This window comes from Sardina pilchardus, chromosome 7 (genome assembly GCF_963854185.1).
Source record: "Sardina pilchardus chromosome 7, fSarPil1.1, whole genome shotgun sequence".
NCBI classification, from domain to species: Eukaryota; Metazoa; Chordata; class Actinopteri; order Clupeiformes; family Clupeidae; genus Sardina; species Sardina pilchardus.
The window spans coordinates 13,828,693-13,854,948 of NC_085000.1; the positions used below are offsets into that span (position 1 = coordinate 13,828,693).

The 26,256-nt window shown below is 40.9% G+C and overlaps 1 long non-coding RNA gene across 1 annotated transcript; it reads left to right on the forward strand.

Moving 5' to 3' along the window:
* The first annotated feature begins 1,275 nt into the window (after nt 1-1,275).
* Nucleotides 1,276-2,695, forward strand: LOC134088258 (uncharacterized). Its single transcript, XR_009939932.1, has 3 exons — nt 1,276-1,688; nt 1,818-1,906; nt 2,649-2,695. It is a non-coding gene; the product is annotated as an uncharacterized LOC134088258 (long non-coding RNA).
* The last annotated feature ends 23,561 nt before the right edge of the window (nt 2,696-26,256 follow it).

A 26,256-nucleotide genomic window follows, 5' to 3' on the forward strand; every position in this document is an offset into this window, starting at 1 on the left:
CCAATCTGTGTACTTTTTGTCTATCAACATCTATTACACTATCAACATTCAACTTTGAAAATGTATTCTGCCTCAGGCTTTAAGAATACAACCTCGCTCTCTTGTCCTGTCCACAACTGTTTCTAAATCAAATTAAGACGTGTTTTGATGCATTTTCATGCACTGGTAATTTCCTCGAAATTACATTTTCTAATTATTATTAAATGTTACTGTTAGTTCTATATTTGTTATTAATATTTTAAAATACAAAAAAATCTACACATAAACAAATATAACCGAAGGTTACGTGAGTAAGTGTAGCAAGTTACAGAGGCTGGCTATAGCTCAGCTGACAGTCAGTCCGACAGAAGGGGGAAGCATAGAACGCTGATGTCGGATTTGCAACTTCCGACTCCACAAGGAACGTTCTATGTCTATGTCTGTGCGCATTGCGTTTGTTTTGTTTTGGTGTTTATGGAACGTCAACAGAAGTGACGTCAAACAGGATCTCATAGCGCACCTTTAATCAATGGGTGACAGACAAACAGGCAGACTGTGTGTGTGTGTGTGTGTGTGTGTTCATGTGTATTGCCAGCTGTAGACACACTGTTCAGCTGTACCCTCACCTGGCTGTTTTAGCAGCTCAGTCACACTGGGCTTTTGTTTTCCAGATGGTCCAAATCTGTCCGTACTCAACCCCATGATAAGTGGGAATGAGAGTGGGACTGCCTCTGTCCTCTTCCAGCACCGTTTCTATCTTGGAATCAAGAGGCAGTTCTGTCAGCTAGGAGGGGAGTGTGTGGGATGGGACTCTGACTCTGGATCTTTGAATGGGATGGCAGTGATGCTGAGTGATGTCACAGATGGAGAGTTTAAAGTGACTCTCAGTGGCCTGCAGAGCAGTAATACAGGCTGGTATGTGTGTTCTATGGGGAGATTTCAGACACCTGTTCATCTCAACGTGACTGGCATCAGACCAACCCCAGGTGAGCCTGCTGCACATGTCTGTTAGTTGGAAAAGATAGTTATGTTTCCATACTGTCTGAGATGGGTATTTTCAGTAAATGGCCCTATTCAGGAAGGGCAAGAGGTCATGTGGTCCAGATCTGGAGATGTTTCTTCATCTCATTCATCTGTATTGACTGTAATTGTTCAGCTGAAGAAGCTGGAAGCCCCCAGTGCTGGTTATCCCACTCTGAGAACACCATCAGATTCTTCAGGAAAAACATACGGCTCTGGGTTCAGTTAAAAATATATATATATATATATATATATAAAAAATGATGCTATTGCTGCTTCAGTTAGCATATGGGCTAAATTGATCATGAAATGTTGTCATTCTGAGAACATCTTGCCAGTTTGTCATCAACAGAATCCCCTGAGACAAACACAACCACGACTGCTCCCAACACTGACCATCCACACAACCCTAACACCGACAAGAGTTTGGATACAGAAGAGTGAATTTTCTTTCTTCTTCTTCTTCTTCTCATAGTTCTTACTACAACAATTCACTATTAAATAATTTAACCATTTAAAATACTCAACTATTTAACTCTTTGGTCATTCCAATTGTCAGTTATCAACTGCCTACTATTTTAAACCTCCACCTAGCAACCATTGAAATAGAGCATCTATGTCAGTTTCCATAACAGCCAACATGATTACCCTGGCATTGCATGAATCATATTCACCTCAGCAAAACCATTGTAACTATATCTACATTATCTGTTTTAACACTGTATATTTTACATAATATGTTTTGCATTTTCAATCACTAGTAATTCCTTGGAATAAAGTTTTCTCATTGAATTTATTATCATTTTTATTACTCCCAGGGCTGAGGTGGTAGTACTAGCCGGTGTTGTTGCATCTGTGCTGATGGTGCTTTGTGCTGCTGTAGTGGGTCTGGTCCGGTGGACATGTGGTGAGTCACAAAATGAATCACTTCAGACAGGCTTCAGTAGAACAGCACTGTGTGAGTCACATAGTGAATTACTTCAGACATGGCTTCAGAGCATCAGTACTCTGTAGGCATTTTTCCACTGACAGCGAATCCGTTCTTGAACCGGTGTCGTTCGAAATTCTTTCCATCTAATCTATCCAGAGTATTGAACCAAACGAAGGATGTGTCATCAACAATGAGTGTTATTGCATTGTTGTCCCGTAAAACCTCAGAAATTAGCTGTTCAAAATGTTAGCCTGTGTAATAATGCTAATTGACTAATTTAATTTACTCATAGCAACAGTTGATATGGACGGAAAATTAAGCAATACGCCCAGAGAGGTCGTCGTTTGCACTGATTTTAGAACATCTAAGGGCCGTTGTTAGGACAACACGCAAGCTGCTCTAAAATCAGTGCAAACAGCGGACCTAACCAGTTACCAGCAGAAGCTGCTTTGTAGCTGTTTTTTTCAGCAGGGTATACTTAAAGGTAAAAAAAACCTTAAGGAATTAAAGCACTGTGTGAATAGCACCATGTCAGAATTAAATTATGATATCTGTGACACATACCTTTATCTGCTTTGGCCACTGATAATGGTAATATGACACTGTTATCACTGGAAACAGTGACGAATATTCACATCAGTATGTATCTGTTATGACATATTTATGACCTGGCAGTGTCAGGCTTATGACTGAGAGTCTCGTCCTCGTTTTTAACCAGTAAAGAGAGGAGCACCTCAGCAAGCTGGAGCTGACGCCATCTCAGCCGTGAGTGGAACAACACACCTATTGTATGTGTGTGTGTGTGTGTGTGTGTGTGTGTGTGTGTGTGTGTGTGTGTGTGTGTGTGTGTGTGTGTGTGTGTGTGTGTGTTTAACAACATGTTCATTATTCAGACACCTGTTAATGAAGTTATTTGAATTCTTCTTCTGTGCTTCTATTTTGTATCCAGTCAGCTGATCCTGATGAGGTCGTATATGCTGATGTGATGAACAGGAAGATGTCACCTAAACATGCTGTGAGTGGAATATCACAATATCCCACCTCCTCCTCTGTGTGTGTGTGTGTGTGTGTGTGTGTGTGTGTGTGTGCATGTGTGACTACAGATTATGTCATATACTGTATGACATAAATACAGCTTAAGATTCTGTATCATATATGAATTTACCACAAATTTAAAGATTCTGTAAACATACATGGGTCTACCACAGATTAAGATCTCTTAAGCTCTATCAAATATGAATTAGGCCTAAGGGATAATGGACGACACGCCGTGCGGGTATTCAAAGTTAATGCACGTTCTAGACGTTGATACGGCCCGACGCGAAGCGGAAGCGTTCCGTCTAGAAAAGTGCAGTCCTTATTTTCCCGATAATGACCAGCGTTCTATACATTATCCCTTACATAATACTGTATGTTCTTCTCCAGAGTCCTGCAGAACCCTCTGATCACAACATACTCAGAACCCACCTGAGGGTATGTCTATGTGTGTGTGTGTGTATACATATTTTAAGTGTATATGGGTATTTTCATATTTGAGTTGTGCAGATTTTGTGCTAATTTCTTCCAATTACTCTGTCTTTCTCTTTCTCTTTCTCTCTATTTCTCTCAGTCGGCTGGTGAAGATAATAATTCCAAAGATCTTACGTATGGAAGCATTATACCTAAATCTAGGAGGAAGTCAAGAAAAGCACAGGTAAGAAGTATTGATATCTTTGTATCCAAAGATCAAATTTGTCAATAAGTAAGTAAATAAGTAAATGGGTGGTTGACGTTTTAGGCCGAAAAAAAGTTTTTGAAAAAAAATTCAGACATTATGCATGGAAATCACTTAGTTATGTTGTACTGACTCTCCCATTCCCAAAATATGTATGATCTTTTAGAATTTGTATTGGAATTCATATTTATTCACTAATGTCTTGTGTTAGTGACTAAAATTATCATATGGTGTGACATGAAAGTTATTGTGTGTAAAACTATGATGGGGTATATATTTTTTATGTGAGTCAGTGTATCATAATCTTCTATCTTTACTTCATCAAGATCTAGCATTTCCTTGTGGAAATGTATTATATTTTACAGTATATTTATTCATCAATACACAAAGTAAGGCATTTGTCCCTAATCTTTCAATAAACTTCATATTAATTTGGACATATCTTGATACAAAAGAAATTAAATGCATACAATGTTTGCTGACCCTATTTCCTATCTGTTACATTCAGATTTGTATGATTTAGACTCCGAAAGCCTTTTTATTTTCATAATTTCTTGATGTTTCTTGATGTCACACCAAATGATATGGTGTCACACCATATGATAAATTACACCAAATAACAATCTGTTAACGCAAAAATGTGAATATATGAATTTCACAAACAATAAATCACAGTTTAAGACAAATATATCACATAAAGGATCACTGTTAAAAACTCAGAACTTTGTAAAACAGAATTCCACCAGATATTGTATAGCACTTGGGTAATAGGTGCCACATATTAAATAATAAATGTTAACAAAATGTTAAATATGTTAAAATATGTATAACTCTAAACTATTAATTAAACATATGTTTGAAAAAAACATTATTTATGTAGGAAAATACAGATTATATCATATAGTGTGACAAATAAATCATATGGTGTGACAGCAAAACCCCATCACACCATATGATATGGGGTCACTCCATATGAGGTTTCATGCACTTAGCAGAACAATGAGTCTTGAGGCTACATGCTAGGATCAAAATCATATGCTCACTTTAACATGGTAACATAGATGTAAAGGTAATTTTGACCAAAAAACTATTTACTTTTGAAATTTTCCTGAAAAATGGGTCACACCAAAAGACAGCGAAAAGTGGAACTGAGATAGGAGTGCTGGAAATACTTGATTTATTGAAAGAAATATGAGAGATAACTCAACACGTAAACTTTCAATGTCCTTCTGAGAAGTTATTATACTTCCTGAATGAAGAAGGACCCCCTATCCCTAAAGGTCTCCACACAATTGCACATTTAAAAAACATAATTTAGGGTCACACCATATGATATTGATTTTTGGGACAAAACGTTTTTGTTTATGGCTTGTTCAAAAATATTATGCCTGGACTTTAAACACTACAGACTTAAAAGTAGACATATTTAGCATTCATTGTATTTAAGTAATGGGAAAATATATTAATTAGATTTTTTTTTATTCAAAATCAAACTTTATGAAATGGGCTCGGGACAGTCACGCCATATGAGCTTTTCCTGGTTTGGCTGAAAATTTTGAGAAATAGGAATATGACTGGCATGAATGGTCCATATGTTCATATAAAGCAGGTTTTTCTGAACAATATAACCACATTTATTTGCAGATTAGACATTTCTTTACTTCAGTTTGACACTCTGGACCAAAAAAAGGCCATGTCATGTCAACCACCCAAATACATTAATGTGTGTTTTCATGTGTCCCACTTAAGGTCTCTGCAGCTGAAGATCTTTACAGTGAAGTCCTAATTCCCCACAAATAAGCCTCACTTGACAAATACATCAGACAAATACAGCACATTCATAAACATGTGTTATACTGTATCTCCCACATAAACATTGCACTCAATACATATACTGTACTGTATATCACCCACAGAATACATACAGATAATTCAATTACTATAAAGTGTAGTGATTTAATTCCATGAAAGGCTTAAACCACAGTATTTAAGTACAGTACAGTATACTCTGGTCTTCTTTTGTCATAAACATGAACACATTTAATATATTATAAAAAAGAGCTTAACCTTAATAGTAGAGGTGCAGCCTGTGGGGAAGTTCCTCAGTTGAGTTGACTTTATTAAGCACTTGAGCACTATGTAACGAATAAAGCACATGTTCTGAATGAACAGTCTGAGTGATCTTTACAGCCTCTGTGATTATGAAATGGACATCTGATTCTGGCTCAATATATTGGTGAATGCACACACACACACACACACACACACACACACACACACACACACACACACACACACACACACACACACACACACACACACACACACACACACACACACACACACACACACACACACACAATAATTGGCTAAGCGTGGTGGCATATCACTGGTGAACACATTTCCCACGAGTGGCAAAGTTCTGGAAAGACTCAATGTTGTCAGAACTTGGCTAGAAGTTTGCCTCTAGTGGCCAACATTGGCAAACTTCTAGCAATATTTTCTAGTGAACTCATTTATATCCCATAAATCACCCACAAGTTTGCTGCAAATCTGCCGGATGCATTTAACTTACGGTATAGGGTATACACACATTCTGCATGGAAATATATTTGTGTCAATATATTTTGGAAAGTAAATGTTAACACTTAACTAATGGTGCACCATTGTAAAGTATTAGTTAAGCATCAGCAAACATTTAATAAATCAATATTAAGTATTTTTTCAACACTACTTAAGGATTAACAGATGTGATTTTCCTCATTAATAGAGCCTTATTTAGTTGGTGTTATCAGTGTGTTTTCCTTAAAACAGAATAGCTTCTCAATGGTAAAAGTCTAGACCAATTTTCCCAACCTCAAATTTTGTGGATGGGGTCTATTTTGGGCTAGCTTTCAGGCTAACTTTCAGGCTAGGAACACAACTTTTTGGGAATTAGTTTATTTGCCGTCTACCCCAAGGTTAGTTTAGAGCATTCATGGGTTTCATCAGGTTCCTATCCACAGGTATCAAATCAAGCACATTGATTATCAATGCAGACTGCATGGTACTTGATTCATACACCTGTGGAAAGGGACCTGATGAAACCCAAGAATAGTACTTCAGCGTAATTCACTGGAAGTGGGTGAGAGACATAGAGAGAGAGACTGAGAGAGAAAAAAAGAGAAGAGAGACAGAAACCATTGTGGTCACAGTGATGTAAGCGTGGGAGCTGTTGAATTGAAAGAACTCAGGGGCCTAGAGATGTGCCTGATGAGAAATAGAGGCCTGAGGAGGTGCCAGATGGAAAATAATTTATAGTTATGGACAAAAACACTTCAGTGTAAATGTCTATGACGTCTATTGTTGATCCTGAGTGAAGATGTCTGGGGGTCTCGCTGGAGGTGTGTGTGTGTATCTTTTGGCACTTGTGGTATATCTAAGACACACTATATAGTATTACAGAACTTTTGTTAAGATGATATTTCAAATATGCACAGGAGAAATGTTATATTCCTAGTGCTTTAGATAGGGATTTCACACAGCGGCCAATCAACAGTCAAGCCTATTTACCGTCAAAAGAAAAATCACTAACAAAAACATTGGCAATAGAACAGCCTTGAACTTTGAGTGCCAAAAACGCAATATTCTGTTTATAGCTTTTAAAACACATTATGGAAATACTGTAGATACTTTACCACCTTGCCACCTGTGTGATTTTGGGAACTCTGTGATGAATAGAACTGAAATAGATGACGATTAAAACTTATGACAACACAAGATCTGGACGTTTTATCTTAACTGTTTTTGATGTTTGCCGCTTTGGGTCAAATCAGTGACACATGCACGTTAGGTCGAAACCAGGCCATTTTTGTGGCAGACATCATAGATGGCAATCTCGCCAGATCACTTCCCGGAAAGAGGCTATATCTCCATTTCTAGGGGGGAAAATGGATTTTGATGAAAACTAGCTACTGTTTAGTTTAGGATTTCTCAGGAACAGAGGCATGTAGAAATAAACGGTTTGTACTGATTGAGAGCTTAAAGTCTCACCTTTCAAATTAGTCCATCATACAGCATGTGTCCATAGCTATAACATAGAATACGCTGTAGCTCTACAGAAATCGTCTACAATGATTAAGATTGCTGGCACTCTGGGACAAAGCTTCTGAAAACAGTGCTGCGTTCAACGTGTTAAGAGCATTTCACTGAGGTTAACAAGCAGGCACTGTCCTTCATATGTCACCAGCCCTGCACATGCCTGGACTCGACCTGCAAACACCAGCAGCTTGGATTGGGAGTTGAGCGTGCTAACAATAAGCTAGCTGGCATCCATGATACTCACCCCCCTAAACCTCACTCCCGATCCGGGTCACAGATGCATCAATGTAACTTGCGTTGTGCTGAACCAGCGCGGTTCAGCCCTGCACGCCCAGACTCAAACCCGCGAACAGCAGCACCTCAGATTGGGAGTTGAGCGTGCTACCGGACAAACTAAACGCCCAGGCTATAGCTTTCATGCCAGCAGCACTCTTGAGGCATCGGGAAGTAAGGTTTACCAACGTTCCACACGCACAGCTAAGTTAGCTGGCATCCGTTACGCATAGGCGTTTCATTGAAATAGTTTTGTATATGATCCTATCAGCAACATACCTAAACAACATGCAAGCCTTTGATAAGGGGACCGACAACTTCTGTACAATTACTACTAAAAAACAAAGTAAATTCAGACTACATGACACCAAGTAGTCTGAGCGCCTCAGCCATAGGCTTTTGTTTTTTCAGCAGCCTCCGATAACTGTTTTACAACTTTTCAGTGACTCCTCAAAGGACAAAATGTAGAAGAGAGGCTGACTTTGCTACAAAACCTCCAGCACCTCTCTAGCCACACTCTCTCACCTCCTTTCAGTGACAGTCAAGAAAACCAAAGTCTAGCAGAAGTGTTGAGGCTGACTTTGTTGTGACTTTGTGGCCTCTAGCACCTGTCTCCACTGTTCTTATGTGTGCTTGCCAGCCAGCCACACCTCAGCTACCAGCTCTGCATACTTTTGATTTCTTCCTTTCAAAGGCTTCCTCAATCACATCTTCAAAGGGAATGGTTAGCTTGATAAAGCTAAGATCTTAAGATGCTTAATTCGTCAGTTAAATGCACTCTGATTGAGACAAGACCAACAAATGCATCATGAGAGGCGGTAACATACGCACATACAGGAAGAAGGTTGACCAGAAGCACTCACAAACGAGACCAGAAAGGCAGCCATAGTCTCTCTGTGCGTTGACTTGGACACACTCATGGCTATTCGTCAGCTGGTGCTGTTCATCTTCCTCCACTGTGGACTTTCAGGTAAGAAGACTCATTTTTCACCAGATGGATGTTGGTAGGATTGTTGGTCGTGTGTACAGTACCTGCAGAAACTCAAAGCGGCAATTTTGACGTGCAATTCTTCCACATTCCAGATTCCAGTCACCCATAAGAAAAGAGAAATCTATAAGAAGATCTCTTTATCATCTCTTGCTTTTGGTTATGGGATTTGGCAAAAGCTTTTGTCCAAATAATAATAATTTAAAACAATGCAATAGTTAACAGCACAGTTCTGCCTAATGAAATCAAACAAATATTATAATATACAAATCTCAATTCATAAGAATCGCTTAATAGGGGTGATAGCGTGATTAGACTATGTTTTCCAGTGTTACACATAACCCCAATTAACTCATTAATTACATAACATAATTAGGGGAAATTCAAGGTCCCAGCACCTAAAGACACCACACACAACATACACTACAATGTAAACAGGATAATAAAGGCAAATCAACAAATAAACATGACTAAAAGAGCAGTAAACTAAATAGATAGAGATGTGCATGAGTGTAATTAGGATTGGTACTGTGATCCAGTATGAGGTGTATGTCAAGTTGGTAGTGCAACCAGTTGAAGTCCAACAGTGCAACAGTGCAAGATTAAAGTGTAGTGACCAGCAATGAATATGTACAATAAAACATGTTAGCATAGTAATATAACAGTATTAGTATAGATATATGATAAATAAGATAAACATAACATAGTCATATAAGAATTATAGCAGCAGTGCAAGGATAAGTTCGATATGGGTACAGGCCTCAGTCATTGGTCAAATATATGGACAAAATAAGAGAAGGTAGACATAGTAATATAAGAGTTGTAGCATGCAGTGCAAGGATAAGTTTGATAGGATGAAGGTATCTGCCACAGTCCAGTCAAAGGTATGGAGGGAGGGGTTGTGCATGTGGGGTATCCTGTGAAGTAAACCGTGTCAACAGTACACAGTGTTGTACACAAATGGCATGTAAGTAGGAGGGTGGAGGTGCAGATAAGTCCAACTCTCCTTTTCGTGTGTGTGTCTCTTGGCTGAGAGATGCTCATCCCAACTGCAGGCCTGTGGTTAAGGAGTGTGTGTGTGTGTGTGTGTGTGTGTGTGTGTGTGTGTGTGTGTGTGTGTGTGTGTGTGTGTGTGTGTGTGTGTGTGTGTGTGTGTGTGTGTGTGTGTGTGTGTGTGTGTGTGTAGTCTTGGCAGTGAGATGCTCATCCCGGCTGCCTGAGGTGGTGGTGGGTGGCATGCTTTATGCCAGTAGAGAGAGGTTCAAACACAAATTGTTTTATTAATAACAGCATAGACTGGCCAGCTACTCAGACTAATACTAAATGCAGGCCTACTCTCATGCAGTTTGTACTTAGTAAGTGATAGCAGACCTTGTGTAACAGGGCTGTGTTTGTGTGTGTGTGTGTGCATGTACGTGATACCAGGGCTGTGTGTGTGTGTACATTTGTGTACGTGATAGCAGGGCTGTGTGTGTGCGCGCATTTGTGTACGTGATACCAGTGCCGTGTGTGTGTGTATTTGTGTGTGTGTGTGTGTGTGTGTGTGTGTGTGCATTTGTGTATGTGATAGTTGCTGCAGCTCTCCAGCAGCAACACTGAGAGGGTCAAGGTGATAATCATCACACACGGCTCATGGTGTAGAGCTTCTCTGTTCTCTGATCAACATGTGGTAAACACCTTCAACAAACAAAGGTGGTGAGTGGGTGGGGGTGGGGGGTTTATTGGTGCAGTGTATGTGTGTGGTGGTGGGGGTGGGGGGGGGGGGGTTTCCTGAGACCTGTACATTGCAAACTTTTTTGCAAACGTTTTTTTTCTTAACATTGAAGCACATACTTCTATCCATTTCCAAATGCATGGCCTATAAACAGTGTGTGCGTTAATTAATGCTGTTATTAATTAATAGAGCAGTGTGTGTTATTTTTTTTTTTTTTTTTAATCAACTAAAGCCATCCTTACATCCTAAACATCCTTACACCAAAATACTTTGACAATAATTGCAAAAGATTCTTGAACGATTGAAGTCTTTTGAGTTAAATGTCTTCTGATGTACTGTATGGATAGTGTAACCGATGCCAACTAGCTTAGCTGTGTGTGTGGAACGTTAGTTAAGCTCACTCCCCGACTCAAGAGTGCTGCTGGCATGAAAGCTAGTAGCCTGGGCTTTTAGCTGGATTGTTAGCACGCTTGACTCCCGATCTGAGGTGCTGCTGTTTCGCGGGTTCGAGTCCAGGCGTGCAGGGCTGGACCACGGTGGTTCAACACAATACAGGTTACAGTAGCACAAAAAAGCAGTGAGCAGTGCAGTGTGTGGGTCACAGGTAATCATCAGTGATGTTAGAATGTTGTTAGAAGACCTTTGATGTACTGTACTGCTTCCTGCTCTCTAAAGTGCTTCTCTCTAATGTCAGAATGTGTTCCTTTGAACTTTGAAACAAAGCAAAGCAGTGGGCTCTGTGTGCGTCTAAAGAGTGACCTGCAGTTGGCCAGCTTTACCCATTAGAGCACTGTACTGTCTGCGCTACACATGTTTTAAAACTGTTACTGTTAGTGCTATTGTTCTGGTTATTGTTTTGTGTTGTAAGTTTCTTTGGAGAATGTACATTTAAGCATAGCATTTTTCTATGGTATTAGTATTTATTGTGATTTCTGCAGATTGCCGCAGGATCAGCACTGTGACTGTACAGGAGGGCCAGTCAACCATCATCCCCTGCCTGTATGAGAAGGAACATGAAGATGATACTAAGCTCTGGTGTAGGATAGATGATCTGTCTAAGTGTGCTGCAGCTGTGAACAGCACACAGAGTCAGAGTGCTGCTGGTGTGTCCATTTCTGATGACATCACACACGGAATCTTCACTGTGCACATGACGAACATCAGACAAGAAGATGCTGGTTTCTATTGTTGCACTGTTAAATCCAAAACTAAGTCACCCCAAACGAAAGACTGCACCAATATGAAAGTATCAAAAGGTATTGAACCAATACTAAAGAGTTTTTCATACCTTAAAATAATGTTTCCAAAATCATTTCAGCAGTTCATCAACTCGTAACAGGGTGAACGGCACTGCAGCATTCACTTTGCGGCCCTCTATCGGCTATAACCGCCCTATATGTAACTTTACCAGATCGGGTAGCGTATAGTTTGATGAAATGAGACACAAGAAACTACAAATTTGACTTGCATCAATGCCACAATATATCTACTTTCATAAAATCATGTAACACACGCTACCTTGTCTGTGGACATCGTCATTTGCTGGATAAACAAATACCGTGCGCGCGACAGAGACAAAGGGCTTTAGTGTTGCTATAAGCTATATTTCTCAAGATCTAAAGTCTAAAGATTGTTCGTATTTTTTGTTAATGGAATACGTCGGAATTTTGGACATAGGACCTCATTTCCAACTTACAGTAGCCGGGGTGATATAGGTCGGTGGAGACAGTTTTCAGCGCATTTAACTTGCAGTATTCACCTGATGCTAAACCAGCGCTGATAACAAGGATTTAAATGGGAAAAAAAGCTGACTTAACTTGAATGACTACTAAACACCACCACCTCCTTAATCTCATACAACCTGCTACAGCTCCACTTACCTGGTTTTTCTTGCAGTCATCCACAACATCATCAAATGACAACTGCTTTGAGACCACATGGTTTATGCTTAACACTAGAAGCGCCAAGCGCCGGTCATTTGACCGCTGACGCGTATTCCTAGAAGCGCCGTGTGGGTTTGACCTAGATATACCTAGAACTGCCGGGCTGCGGTCATTTGACGATTACAAAAAAAAATAATCTTTTCACTCGATTAAATTCCAGGACCCTACGTTCACGACTTTTCCTAAATACGCCTGTTTTGTCACCCAGAATTTTTACATGATCGAAAGCACACCGGTACAAGCTAGTTTAGAGCTATTTTGCGCTCATTATGTGACAACACTATGTTGTCTCGCGTTCGGCCATGTTTGTCCAGGCTACTATTCTCTTTTCTCACAGCAGATGTCGCAAGGGTTTCCTGACAGTCGGGCATGAGAATAATATTTTACCATAAAACATATAGTTTATATATGTGCAATATGTATTATACATGTGATGTATTTTAATAACTATTTTTCATTTACATGGCATAGTCTATGGAGGCGATTTACAGTGGTAAAATGCGAGTTTGTTTTGAAAACGTTGCGACGTTCTATTAGGCAGGCCTACATAAACAATATTTTCAGCTGAAATTCGTCCGTCGTAGCCTATTTATGTACGTAGGGCGCGTATGCCTACGTACATTCATAGTTGTATATCTTATCTTCTATTTGTATGGAGTGAGATCCCAGCTAACAATTTCTGGTTAGGAGAACGTTTTTAGAACGTTTTTTTCCTGGTTAGGAAAACGTTGCCTGAAAGTTGCGAAAGTTGCCACAAGGTTCCCCAGGAAAGTTTTCTTGACGAAAATACTACGTTTTTTTCTGGTTGTTTATTTTGGTTAGCAGAACGTTCTCCTACCCTTTAGGGAACTTTACTATATTTGGTTGCATTAACGTTCCCCTAACCTCCCAGCAACAAAGTGTAAAGGGGGAAAAAATATATAGAATTATAGTGACATCGAGGCATTGCTACGCTGTACACTTGCCGTCTGCGGCGACAGCCTATCTGCAACCTGGGAGAGCGAACGTCTCTGATGACTAAGGCAATGACATTATACACGCATGACAATTCACTTACCATTAGCTGCTTGCTGAACTGTGACGAATACGACTTGTTACTATATGCTAGTGTCAGCTAAGTATTTAAATGCGGTTAGGTCTAATACTTTCTTGTCTACGGTGTCTTTTCCTATAATAAACGATTAGTCAGATCAAAACATAAGCAGAGCAGGCGCTAGCCTAACACACTGTTTCAACATTCAAAACAGGCTGTTTTTATTGCATCGTATGCCATTAAAAGTCCTCGGTTCAGAATTATGATGGATTTTGGTTTATTTTGTTTTAAATTGGGACTGGGAATTGTGGGATAGGCTGAGTGAACAGCACAGTAACATAGGCTATAACTTGGACGTGTTAATATAAAACAATTCTCCCCCGGGAACATTGTGCTGTTTAAGATGCAGTCTCAACGTTTGAGAAAGAATTCATTGGAGTCCTCATCATCATATTTTCATAACAAATAAAGTTTTAAAAACATGAATGCATTTCAGGTGCCACTCTAATCGATTATGGATTAATCCAAAACTATTCGTCAGATTAGTTAGCATGAAGTCGTTGTGTGCCTGCCTGGGACTATGGCTAGCTAGCTCTTCCACCCGGTTTACCCTATAGGCCTACAGTGTTTTTTTAAAGCCTGTTGGACTTAATGGAACAAGTGCATGGAGATGTGAAGAATGTGATCGATACCATACAGCCAGCCTACGTGAGTAACTTTATCTCTGTGTTATCCAAATGTCTTAAAGTTAGCGAGCTTGAGTCTGCTAAAACACCAACACCCCAGAACTCACGGACCCGAGATGGAAGTTTCTCAACCTAGCTTCGCTGGCCCCTTTAGCTGACGGGCTGGCTGGTCGGCCGAATATCAATCCAACAGAGGGGGGAAGAATAGAATAGGGCTATATGTCGATTTTGCAACAAATTATTCCGACTTTGCAGTGTGGCTGCTGGCCGTGTTCAATTGGAAACTCATAGAAACTCTGGGGCGATTTTCATCAATCAACCCCACGCACATAACCAGAGAATACCGATATGGTTATACAAATAAGATACCTAAAAACAACTAAGTAGCAACGTTGTGTGAAAAGAGAAATGCAACCAGAATATAACGTTTTTTTCTTTAGTTGTAATAACGTTCGGGAAACTTTGATAACCTGGAGCTAACGTTCTCTCCAGGGTATTAGAAGGTTACTGATAAACTAACCACAGGAGAACCAGCGGCTAACGTTATTTGCTTGCTGGGATTCAACCAGAATATAACGTTTTTTTTTTTAGTTGTAAAAACGTTAGGGGAACGTTATTTGTTTTGACAACCTGGAGATAACGTTCTCTAAACGTTATTAGTAGGTTGCTGAAAAACGAACCATAGGGGAACCAAAAGCTAACGTTAGTGAAAGTTAGCAGAACGTTAATTGTTTGCTGGGATAGCTGTCAATATATTCGTGTCATAGATTTGATGCACGTTCGTAATTGTCTGTAGTCGTGCATAAAATAAATATTTGTGAGTTCTCAAATGAGTCCAGTCGTGCATAAAATATATTGTGTGTAGCCTATTTTATCCATCAGAATACGGATGGGGAAAAAATACGAATTCAAAAATTACAAGTACGAAATCAAACTTTACAGGTAGGCTTTCATTTATGAGTAGGCTACGACTTCGCACAAGTGACTGAACTGTCAAAATACGTCATCGCCACACAACCACTCTCATTGTCGTTGGTGGATGTAAGGAGCAACACCAGCACGGCCCTCTTTTATACTCCAGATTTTGCTGAGAGCATGACTGAGACATTACTTGTTTGCTGGACTGACTGAGTTTCGTCGCAGCATAAGTAAAACAGCAAGTGGCGCAGCGTTATCTTCCCCTACTGCGACGCAGAAGGCCCGGGTTCACATCCTTGCAGAGGCGTAATATTATAGCTCATTGACTGAATTCATTGACCGTTTTTGAACGTCGACGTAAAATTATTTTTTGTTAATGTTTTTTAATAACAAGCTCTCTGAAATTTGTTTACCATTAACGAAAAATAATTTCGCCAGCCAATAATTTTCTAAGCCAAATTGAGCCGCCATCTGACAAACTTTGGCTAAGCCAGTTAGACTTTGCATCTAAAAATAATTATATCAGAGACACACGCGAAAAATAAACGCGAGCCTATAAACGATTCCCACTGGATACACCATATCAGTATTGTGCTCGTTGCTACGATAGGCTACACAGGACTCAGTTGCATGTTCTGTAGACATGAAGTGGCAACTAAAGCCATTATCAGCCATGAAGCCAGCCGTTATTCTCAAAGCAAATGGCTTCGGGGTCTATAGGCTACATAACACAGTGTCCATTGCAAACATAGCCTATTTGAAACCGATCATTCCCCCTCCCCCATACACGTCTAACCAGTTCACTGGGGGGGGTGGGGGTCGTTTTGCTATGTGTGGATATGATCTTAGGCTACAGACATCACTGTGGCATTGACAAATGTCTCCCCACCCCCACTCTGCCTCCTGCATGGCTGTAAGCTGGCTGTTTGTTGTTTACATGCAACTGGTGGAAGAATGCGCAATCATGTTTCATCGTATATGCGCGTTTTAGAATGTTCGAATTCGCCAGCATGCGTGTAGGCTAGTTGTGTGAATAGAAAAGAATAGAATATACTTTATTGATGCCTTGCTCAAAAGTACTTCCGCCATAGCCTACCCAGGTCGGGGATCAAACCAGCAACTCTTGAGATTCGAGGCTGAAGCTCTAACCAGTGGACTACGGCTCTGTACCTTTGCATTGTGGATGTGTGTCTCAATTCAAAATCACGAATTCACAATAGGCCTATAGCTGTTTTTCAGCAGACATCGAAACATAGCCTACACATTCGCAAAACGGAGAATATCTTTTTCACTCATCATTTTTAATTAGCCTACTTCTCGCGCCTATGCCTGCTCAGCATTTCTGCTCTCTCTATCTCCCTCCCTCCGAGGTAGCTAGACCCTATGTTCTCCCTAAATGAATGAACATTGTCTTAGAAAGTAGCCGCGGTAGCCTGTAAAATGCGGCATGAAATCCTGGCTACTGTGTAATTGAAACCAGACTAGGTTAGGCTCTTTGTTCGGTCCGATCATTTTCGGCGGCGCGAGCATAGACCTATCAGGCTAAATGAATAGAAGTGAATTTGGGGAGTGAATTAGAACTAGCCATCCATTCATTTTAGATCTTAGATTATCTGCCCAAACCCGAACTGCGGGTTACGGATCTCGAGATCCAACAACACCGGTGTTGGGTCGACATTTTTCATCCTTCCCCTCCCGTCGGGTCAGGCTCCTAATCACAGAACGCGTATGCCTCCGTTTTAAAATAGCCAACATTTCTAAGTAGGCTAGCATACAAAATGTAAAAACGAAATATAAACCTCAAACAACACAAATCAACACAAATAAATGGACAGATAACTCAAACGTGCTGTAGACCTATCATAATGAAACAACCACAGACAACACAGTCTGACAAATGTATTCAAACGATTTGAGTCGTGCACGAAGCGCCATCTAGCTGTCATTATGTGTAAGTAACAGCCTCCCAGTCTAAGGACTCAGCGGTCTTTTGACCGCCTCGCCGCGCTTTAAGTACAGATGGTACGGGTTGAGAATGCTCCTTTCTTTCCCGCACATCGGGACTCCCGAAGCATCGGGACTTTGTAATTAACTGCAACCGCAAGGGGGCAACATAAGACCGCCCTAATAAAATGAAGGTTCGGCTCATACCGGAAAACATGGAAAAACCCGAAGACACCGCGCTGGTGACAAGCGGAGAAAAGAGACATCACGCTCGGCATGTCAGATTGCAGTTTCAGAGTTTTCGAATGTTTTACAGCCTACCTCACAGCTGGCTCTCTCACTCGACGTAGCCTATAACTCAGTCAGTCCAGCAGAGATGCCAGAGCAACGTTTTGGTCAATGGAGAGGGAGAGAAATGCTCTGCATATCCGTCTCATTTAATCCGTCTCATTTAATCATTAAAATGAAGGTGATGACTGGCGAAATTATAATCAAACGACGTTTCAATAAACCATTGTTGAAATTAATGAAAATGGTTTCAGAAGCCTTCAATTCAACCTGAAAGACTCGATAGGCAACCTTAGATTAATTCATTAATTCATTACGGTTACAAGACCGCATTTCCGTGAATAGGCTATTATTGTCAAGGCGAAGACGAAAGAGATGGACAAGATGGACATTTAGGCTACATTTATGCTAGGAATACTTAGAAATGTGTAGGCCTATAGGCTATTTTAAAACGGAGGCATGTTCATTTTAAGCACATGTTATCACAGATTTTGTCCCCATCACTTTTGACAACTGAAAATAAAATGTAGGCCTATTTAACAGAAATATCTTTAATACATGCCTATCATGTCACTTTACTTATAACCGTAGGCTACATGCATGGAGAAGATCGCGCATTTTGTAACATTGTAACAATGGATGGTCAGATATGCGATAGGGCAGTGAGGGTGATTCATTGTAACCATCGACTAGTAGGCCTAGCTCCGCAAAAGAAGTTTCTAGCAACTTAGAACTAGCCTATATGGATCTCGTTATGCATGTTCATGTTGATTCAGAGATAGACATAGACTACCGTGGGCTACTGTGCGTATAACAGCATTTTATCATGTGGTGAATTAATGACTAACGTCAGTTTAACATGTCAGAACTTTTGGTCGGCGTTTCAAGCGCATGCCGCGAATAAATGAACTCGACTGACTGAATCCTTTATATTTCTTGGCTAAGCGCGAAGGTAATGATATTCGAACTGTGGCGTAACTGGTTGAGGCATCTATGTCACACGTCAGCGACCGGGGTTCAAAACCGACTCCACCAATCTCTCCGAAACCCTTAAGACAAAAGGCTTTATTTTATTTAAGAAAATTAAAGTTTTGCGATTTTTTTATGATTGCGATGTCTGCTGAAAATAAAAGTTAATATGTGAATTCGTGGTTCAGCGCACACACACACACACCTTTTTACATTTACATAATAGGGCTCGGGCACACGCCTTGCATTCTAGGAATATCGCCGCCATTTGGTAGCTCACTGAACGTAATATCCATTCATTCAGATGCACAAGACAAGAAGCAGAAATATAGTAGCGATTTATTCTTTTCCTCTTGCGATCGTGGGTTGCACTGTTACACCCCACTACACAGCAACATACAACCAAGAAGGCAAAAACTAAGTAACATGAACACACTAAAAGGCGGGAGTAAATCCATAGTAATCCATAGTAAACTAAGGAGTGAAGCTGCCAATGTGGCTGTGCCCGCGAAGTTTTGATGTCATGATCCCGAGCCCTAGTGTCAGGAAGTGTCTGTCGAGAGAGAGGGGGGAGGGAGGCAATCGTCCTCAATGCCGTATATAGGTAGGCTATAATGTCTAGTGAACTGGTTAGACAAGTGTGGGGGAGGGGGAATGATCGCACAAGACAATTGCTCTTCATGAAATGGGTAGTCTCAAAGACGGCTGTCGATTTTTAAACGTAGCCTACTACATCACTTACGAAATCGGACGTGGCACATAGCCTAATTATTAGGCTACTGGATTTTATATAGCAAGTCCATAGACTTTGTTCATCCAATATTAGCCTATATTAAAATGTAATGTGCTGCAGGGAAGCATTGGGGAAGTCAGTTTAAGTTGTCCTGTAACAATTTGCCTCTTATTATAATCAAGAGTAGGCAGCCACTACGCACATAATAGCTATAGGTTACGGGCGGATGCAAGCAACCCCATGCAAAAGAAGGCCTTAAGTTAACGGACTGAAGGCCTGTTTACCTGTCAAACATGCATTAAATCTAAGAAACGAAAAACACAAATATCATGTATTGTGTCGTAAACAGTTAATGACTTCGTGGCCACTATGCGCAACTGCATCGCGCAGTGAGCTGAAGGATAGGAGGACCGACACTTATTAACACAAAGCTTTGTAAAGCACTAACAACCACCCCTCAAAGTTCATTGTCCATAAGTCCAAACAATAAGTATAAAAATCCGACAATCCAAAACGATAACGAGATCTCCCAGAAACGAAAAACAAGTTTGTTGAGTAGCCTAGTCCTTCCAACAATCTCAGCTTTTGCGTTTGTTAGATAGAAGGCATCCTGTCCTGCTGTATCCCAATGAGAAAAAATCATCCACAAGGTAGGCTAAGGGTCACGGTAATGCAGCATGCAGGAATCTATATACGCACAAAACGAATGAATGGGTTGGGAGAGTCGTCTGGCTGTGTCAGCAGACTGCAGTCGGTCTCGAGTGGTTAAATAGCGCACGTACTTGAATTTTAATCTGAAGAAGACCACACGGTCGAAACGTCATTCCTTTGTGCTAAAGAAAATCAAATCAAATCAAAAAAGAAGTATTTCAAGTGTGCGAACCTTTTTCCATTTTTTTATGATTTACTATTGTTCTGCACCTTGACCGGGGATGTGCACAAACTTTTTTACTACACTTGAATTTTAAACCAACTCTTCTCTAGCCTATATCCTATAGCCATACTTTAATAATCAGATGTTATGCTCATTTTTGTAGGCTACACCTCACCGGCAAGCACGCACGCAAATGCTGCTTTTGCACATCTACAATATTGGCCAGGCTATATAGAATTAGGACTGTATTTTGCCTTCGTGCAACTTTAGTTGTGCTCAATCTAAATTATTGTCAGTAAAGATAGGTCATATTACCAAATGGCGAACCTCGAAAATTATTTAGGGTCGTGTCCATTATTTAGAGCCGTGTCCATTACGCATGCAGTTATTTTTTAGGCTATTGTTTTATTTGAGTGTTTTTGTCTACCATGGCAAACATAGTTGAAACGTTCGCTCTAAACTTACGCCACCACAAGCAAGCACTTCTAGCCCAAATTAACATGGCAACGTTGCCTATGACTAAAGTGTCTAAGTAGGCTAGTCCTACTAATATTACATTTGATTGGTAGCATGTTTGTAGCGCGCCAGTTTACCCATCCCCTACATCAAAACAGCTTAGAATCAATCAAAGAATCAGCTGTGTCGGCGTTAGGCTGTAGGCGATTTTCTATAGCCATTTCAACTGTCAATTTCAACAATGGTTTATTGAAACGTCGTTTGATTAATTTCGCCAGTCATCACCTTCATTTTAATGATTAAATGAGATTAAGGAGTCGACTATTGACGGATATGTGGTCTTCATCATTAAATGCAGCTGAAATGCGGGATGAAACTTTCTGCCACCTGGTGGTTGTTTGGGTACATTGCCTTAGCTTCGAAAAAAATCGTCTTGACAGCCTGCGGGATCTCTTCGGGAGTCCCGCGGGAGAAGGTGCATTCTCAACCCGTACCCACTGTAGTTCACAACAGCACGGCGCTTCTAGTAGGTCGTCAAAGCGGTCAAATGACCGGGGCGCGGTGCTTCTAGGTATAAGTGTGTCAGAGGGGCGCGGCGCTTCTAGTGTTAAGCTTATGATGGCAAGTCCAGTGAGACGGTCTTCCTTCATAGTAGATCTCAGATAAGTTTTAATCAGTTTGAGCTTAGAGACGCTTCTAACAGGAAGAGTGGCAGAGATTCTCAAAGCAACCCACATGTTGGGAGAAATTTCTGTCAGCTTCTTCTCATGCACGAAGGTCAAAAGTTCCATGTTTGTCATATTCTTTGATGGCAATAATGGAAAATTCTGCAAGTTCTGTGCCATCAATGTCTGGCTGGCTGTCATGGGTCAGAGCAGAACTTAGGGTTTGACACTTCTGTAGCAGATCCTCTTCTTCTAAGTTGGGGAAATTGAGCAGCACACCAAATGTGCTACTCACCTCCCCAAGATTCTGAAATCTCTCATCAAGTGAAGAGATGGCAGTATCCACAACCACATTAAAAAATGTGGTTTCCAGTTTTTCGTAGTGCATCTTGTATGGGCTCATCTGGAGACTCATTGGCAAAGTGCCTTTTTGTGGTTCTCAAACGCTTTTGTTTGAGCTCAGCCTCCACATTCATCTCTCACACATCTCCTTTGCAGGTTTTTTTGTGCATCAGAAAATCCAGCGTTTCTATAACTGGTGAGGTAATCTCTGGTTGTCTTCAGCAAGTCAAGCTGCATGGAGGGTGACCACATCAGTTTACTGGCATGCTGGATCTGGCTGAGAATACCATGCAAATGCAAAAGTGATAGGGTCCAATCTCCTCAGCCAAAGACTGGGCTTCAACTCTCACCACAGTGTCTGCAGTTTCTTCCCTCACCTCCAGGAGAGCCTCTCTGACTTGCCAAGCCTGATACCTTACTGCCACAATGCTTTTCATCCTGCTTTCCCATCGCGTCTCAGCCCCTGATTTCGGAGTGAGTTTCAACAGGACATCCCATCTGGGTGGAGGCTGAGAAGAGCTTGTATAAAAAGCCCAAGAAATGCTCTTTTACTTAAGTAATGTCTTTCTGCCGTCTTCGGTATATATGCTTGATACGCTGACAGCCAGCTAAACCCTTTCCTAACATCAAGTACTCTGCAGACCGATCTGGTTCTGAAGTCCACAGGTTTATTGACACAGGGAAAGTGTGAAACTGAAACAAAGAGATAGACTAATAAATTCTATGCTACCTTTTAACATAGAGCTAGCCTACAAATCAAATATTTACTTTGTTATACAATATTAATCATTATCACTATTAAACTTATTTATGATAGTGATTATGCTGTACAAATACATTGTAACAATATTACGTTCAGTAGCTTGTCCGAGGACTTATAAGTTACCTATAGCCACAATGTAAACATTTAGATGATAGCTGCCAAATTTCAAGACTTTCAGAGCATGCCAAGTTGGTGAAAAAAGGCAAAACGTGACCCAGAAGAAATTTAATCTGAGCAAAAACAATAGGGTCTTGCACCTACGGTGCAGCCACTTCAGTGGCCGCACCTCGGTGCTCGGGCCCTAAATAAACAGAGAAAAATGTGACCACTGCTTCTGTTTGCTAAACTAGGCTAAACTAATCATGATATGTTGTCATTTTGAAAACTTCTTCTCAGAAGTTCTCATAACAGAATCTCCTGAGACAAGCACAAACATGACTGCTCCCAACACTGAACAACATGGAATGTAAGTATTTCCAATTGATCCATGGAAATTGCTGGATGCTAGCAATGTAAAGATTTGATTTGATAGAGTGATTTGATTTAGGATGAAATGTTTTTGATTTAAGTGGTAATAAAAGTGACGAGTCCATTTAAGGCCATGGTAATTAAGCTAACTACAGTATCACGCTGTATTAAAGTCCTTGTATATTCTGAGGGATGAGGTATACAGTAGCAGTTTGTATGTGTTCGGCTATACTTGTATGATAGGGTGACCAGACACCCTCTGTTTTGGTGGCCATTCCTCAGAAATGTCCCCGGTTTTTCACTGTGACTGACAGACACAAAATTGAAAAAAAAATACAAGAAAAAAGAAAGAAAACACTTACCAAATGCATAGCTACACACCATACACACACAGGGTGCCTCTCAACATGCCTCCTCGATCCTCGATGCTCGATCCTCGAGGGGCGTTCCCACTGATCTATAACTAACACTGGATAGACTATGCCATTGTTTCCCCCCCATCATTCTTTATGTAGATCAGTGAGGATCGAGGCATCGAGGAGCGAGGGAGGACGTATAAACGCTGCATGAAATGCACTCACAGGCTCAAGCCAGCCAGAACAAGCTTTTGGCTCAGGCTACCTTTACACAGAAATTATCTGAACCAAAAGAGCAAAAGTGGTGCTTCGTTCCCACTTTTAATTCCGCATTTAGACAAGCGTTTTTGGGTGAAATCTGCGTGCAAATGGAAATGCCAAAGTGGGTGACATTTTATATTTATTAATGCAGTATACACGCCAGATGGTGGCAACTCTACCAAGACCAAGTGCCTGCATATAATCTTTATACTTCTCTTCTACCAGTCTTTATACTTCTCTTCTACCACTCCTAGCGTGCACAACACAGTAAGCAAAACAACTAATTCATAAAAGGACTCTTGAATGTGAATTGCAGCACCTAGGTCAAAACGCCCCAAAACGCCATTACCATATAAAGTTAAACGATATAGGGCATCCACTAAAATGTTTTGCGTTTTTAACCCATTTTCGTTTTCATGTAAAGTGCCCCTCAGAGCTCAGAGATGTTCTAGAATGTTCATATTTCTGGTATGTTGATTGTTGGAGTAGCAGCATAACAGAATCTTTGCCCTTCGCAAGACACAGCTACAGTATGGGTCCTGTTATCTATCCATTCATTCATTCAGCATTCAATCAGATATACTGTAAAACATTGGAAAGGTGACACAAAGTGTGATTCACTTTTATTCATGGGATAAAAAGTAGGTGCGGCATGATCTTGGTCGGTGTGTTGCTCCCCTGGACCTCAATTTTATTGGTAGCATTTCCTCTATGTCTGTATGTACTGTATAGTAAGCATTATCTGACCTTGATGTTGGACGCCGACTTCTAACCCTCCAAATCCCTCAATGCTTTCTTCTGAGGGTAGAGGCAGGTCCTCCGTTGGCATCAGATCCTCAGCATAGACCTCTGAAGTTTGTCTACAAAAAGGCCACCATCTTTGCCCAAATAAGGAGATCCGGTATCTTGAGATTTTTTTCTATGGGAAAATAACATTTTTTATTTTGAATTTTCACACCTGTTAAAATTCTCACGGGGACGAAGAAATTGGAAAGGCAGACGTTTTGTGCTACAAAGTTTTGTCCTCTGCCTTCGAGTGGGCACTGTGATCTTCGGTAGGTGAAGATGGCACACTTTGATGTTTGCGACCCAGAGCTAACTTACAATGCAACTTGCCATAGGCAGTTAGCTTCAATTAACACCTGGACTCCTTATATGGGCCTCTTTTTAGAGGTCTCAGTCCGCTTGTTTTGGTGCGCACCCGAGTGCGATTAATGCTTTCACACCAACGAAAACGAACCGAACTAAGAGGTTTTGGTACCAATGAACCGTTTGGTGCGCACCAAAAGATGTTGGTGTGAAAGCACCCAAAAACATCTTTCTGCTACAGTGCAGGTGACCAAGTGTTTCTGAACCCCATAATAGGGCTTCTGAACTAGGCTCTTCTTTGCCTTTATTTGGACAGGGCAGTGAAGACAGGAAGTGAGTGGGAGAGGGAGAGATGGGGTGGGATTGGGATATGACCGCAGGTCGGACTCGAACCGGGGTCCCTGTGGGTGCTCAGACCATGGTATGTTCATGACGCTGTAGCGTCCCCCAGTGTCCCAGAATTTGTGTTAGAAATCTGGTCACCTTAGAATTGGAGTGTATTTGTTGGTCAATTAATTAATTGTATTTATTCTATTGGTGTTACTCCCAGGATTGAAGTGCTAATCCCAGCTGGTGTTGCTGTGTCTGTGCTGATGGTGCTTTGTGCTGCTGCAGTGGGTCTGGTACGATGCAGACGAGGTGAGTCAATGAATCAATTCAGTAGAACAGTACTGCTTGAGTCACAAAGTGAATCACTTCACTTTTCATAATTGGCCCCAACCTGTGGCGTAGGGTAACCAAATTTGTGCAGGAAATAATGATGAAGATTTATATCAGTATGTGGCATCTTATTTATCAACACATTTATGAGCTGCCAATGTCAGGCTTATGACTGAGAGTCTCGTCCTCGTTTTTTAACCAGGAAAGACAGAGGCACCTCAACAAGCTGCAGCTGATACAAACTCAGCAGTGAGTGCATGGAATATCACACCTCCTATTCTCTGTGTGTGTGTGTGTGTGTGTGTGTGTGTGTGTGTGTGTATGTGTGACAAACATGTTCAACACACGTTGATGCGGTTATTTTGCCTTTTTCTTGTTGTCTGTCCAGTCTGAGACCATCTATGGTAATGAGACGCGCAGGAAGACGTCACCCAAACACGCCGTGTCCTCTGACCAGTCTGCTGATCTTGAGGCCGTCTACGTGAATTACACACGCAGGAAGAGGTCACCCAAACACGCCATGAGTGGGAAAATACACAAAATCACACCTCCTCCTGTCTCTCTCTCTCAGATGTGAGTGGAGCATCACACCTTGTGTGTGTGTGTGTGTGTGTGTGTGTGTGTGTGTGTGTGTGTGTGTGTGTGTGTGTGTGTGTGTGTGTGTGTGTGTGTGTGTGTTTGAGGTATACTGTGGGGAGGAGGGGGGACAGCAACACATATAAACCACATATGAGTATGAGTATGAGTACTTGGCCCCACAGATTAAACTGCTGTATGATATTTGAGATCATATACAGTACAAATATACTACAGATACCGATCAAGGTGCTGTATCATATTCATGTCTATGTGTTTGGATGTGCATACACACTGTAAGTGTAAGGATTTTATCTGATATAATTTCTTAAAATCGTTCTCTTCCCCTCCTCTCTCCCTTTCTCGGTCGGCTGGTCTGGATACTAACTCTACAAATCGTACAAACAGGAGACATGATGTCTAAAAACTAGGAGCAACAAAACACAGTTAAGACTTGTTTACTTGTTTATTATGTATTTATTTATGTGTGACCATAGGACAGCACAATATAATTGATCAGATGATAAATAAAC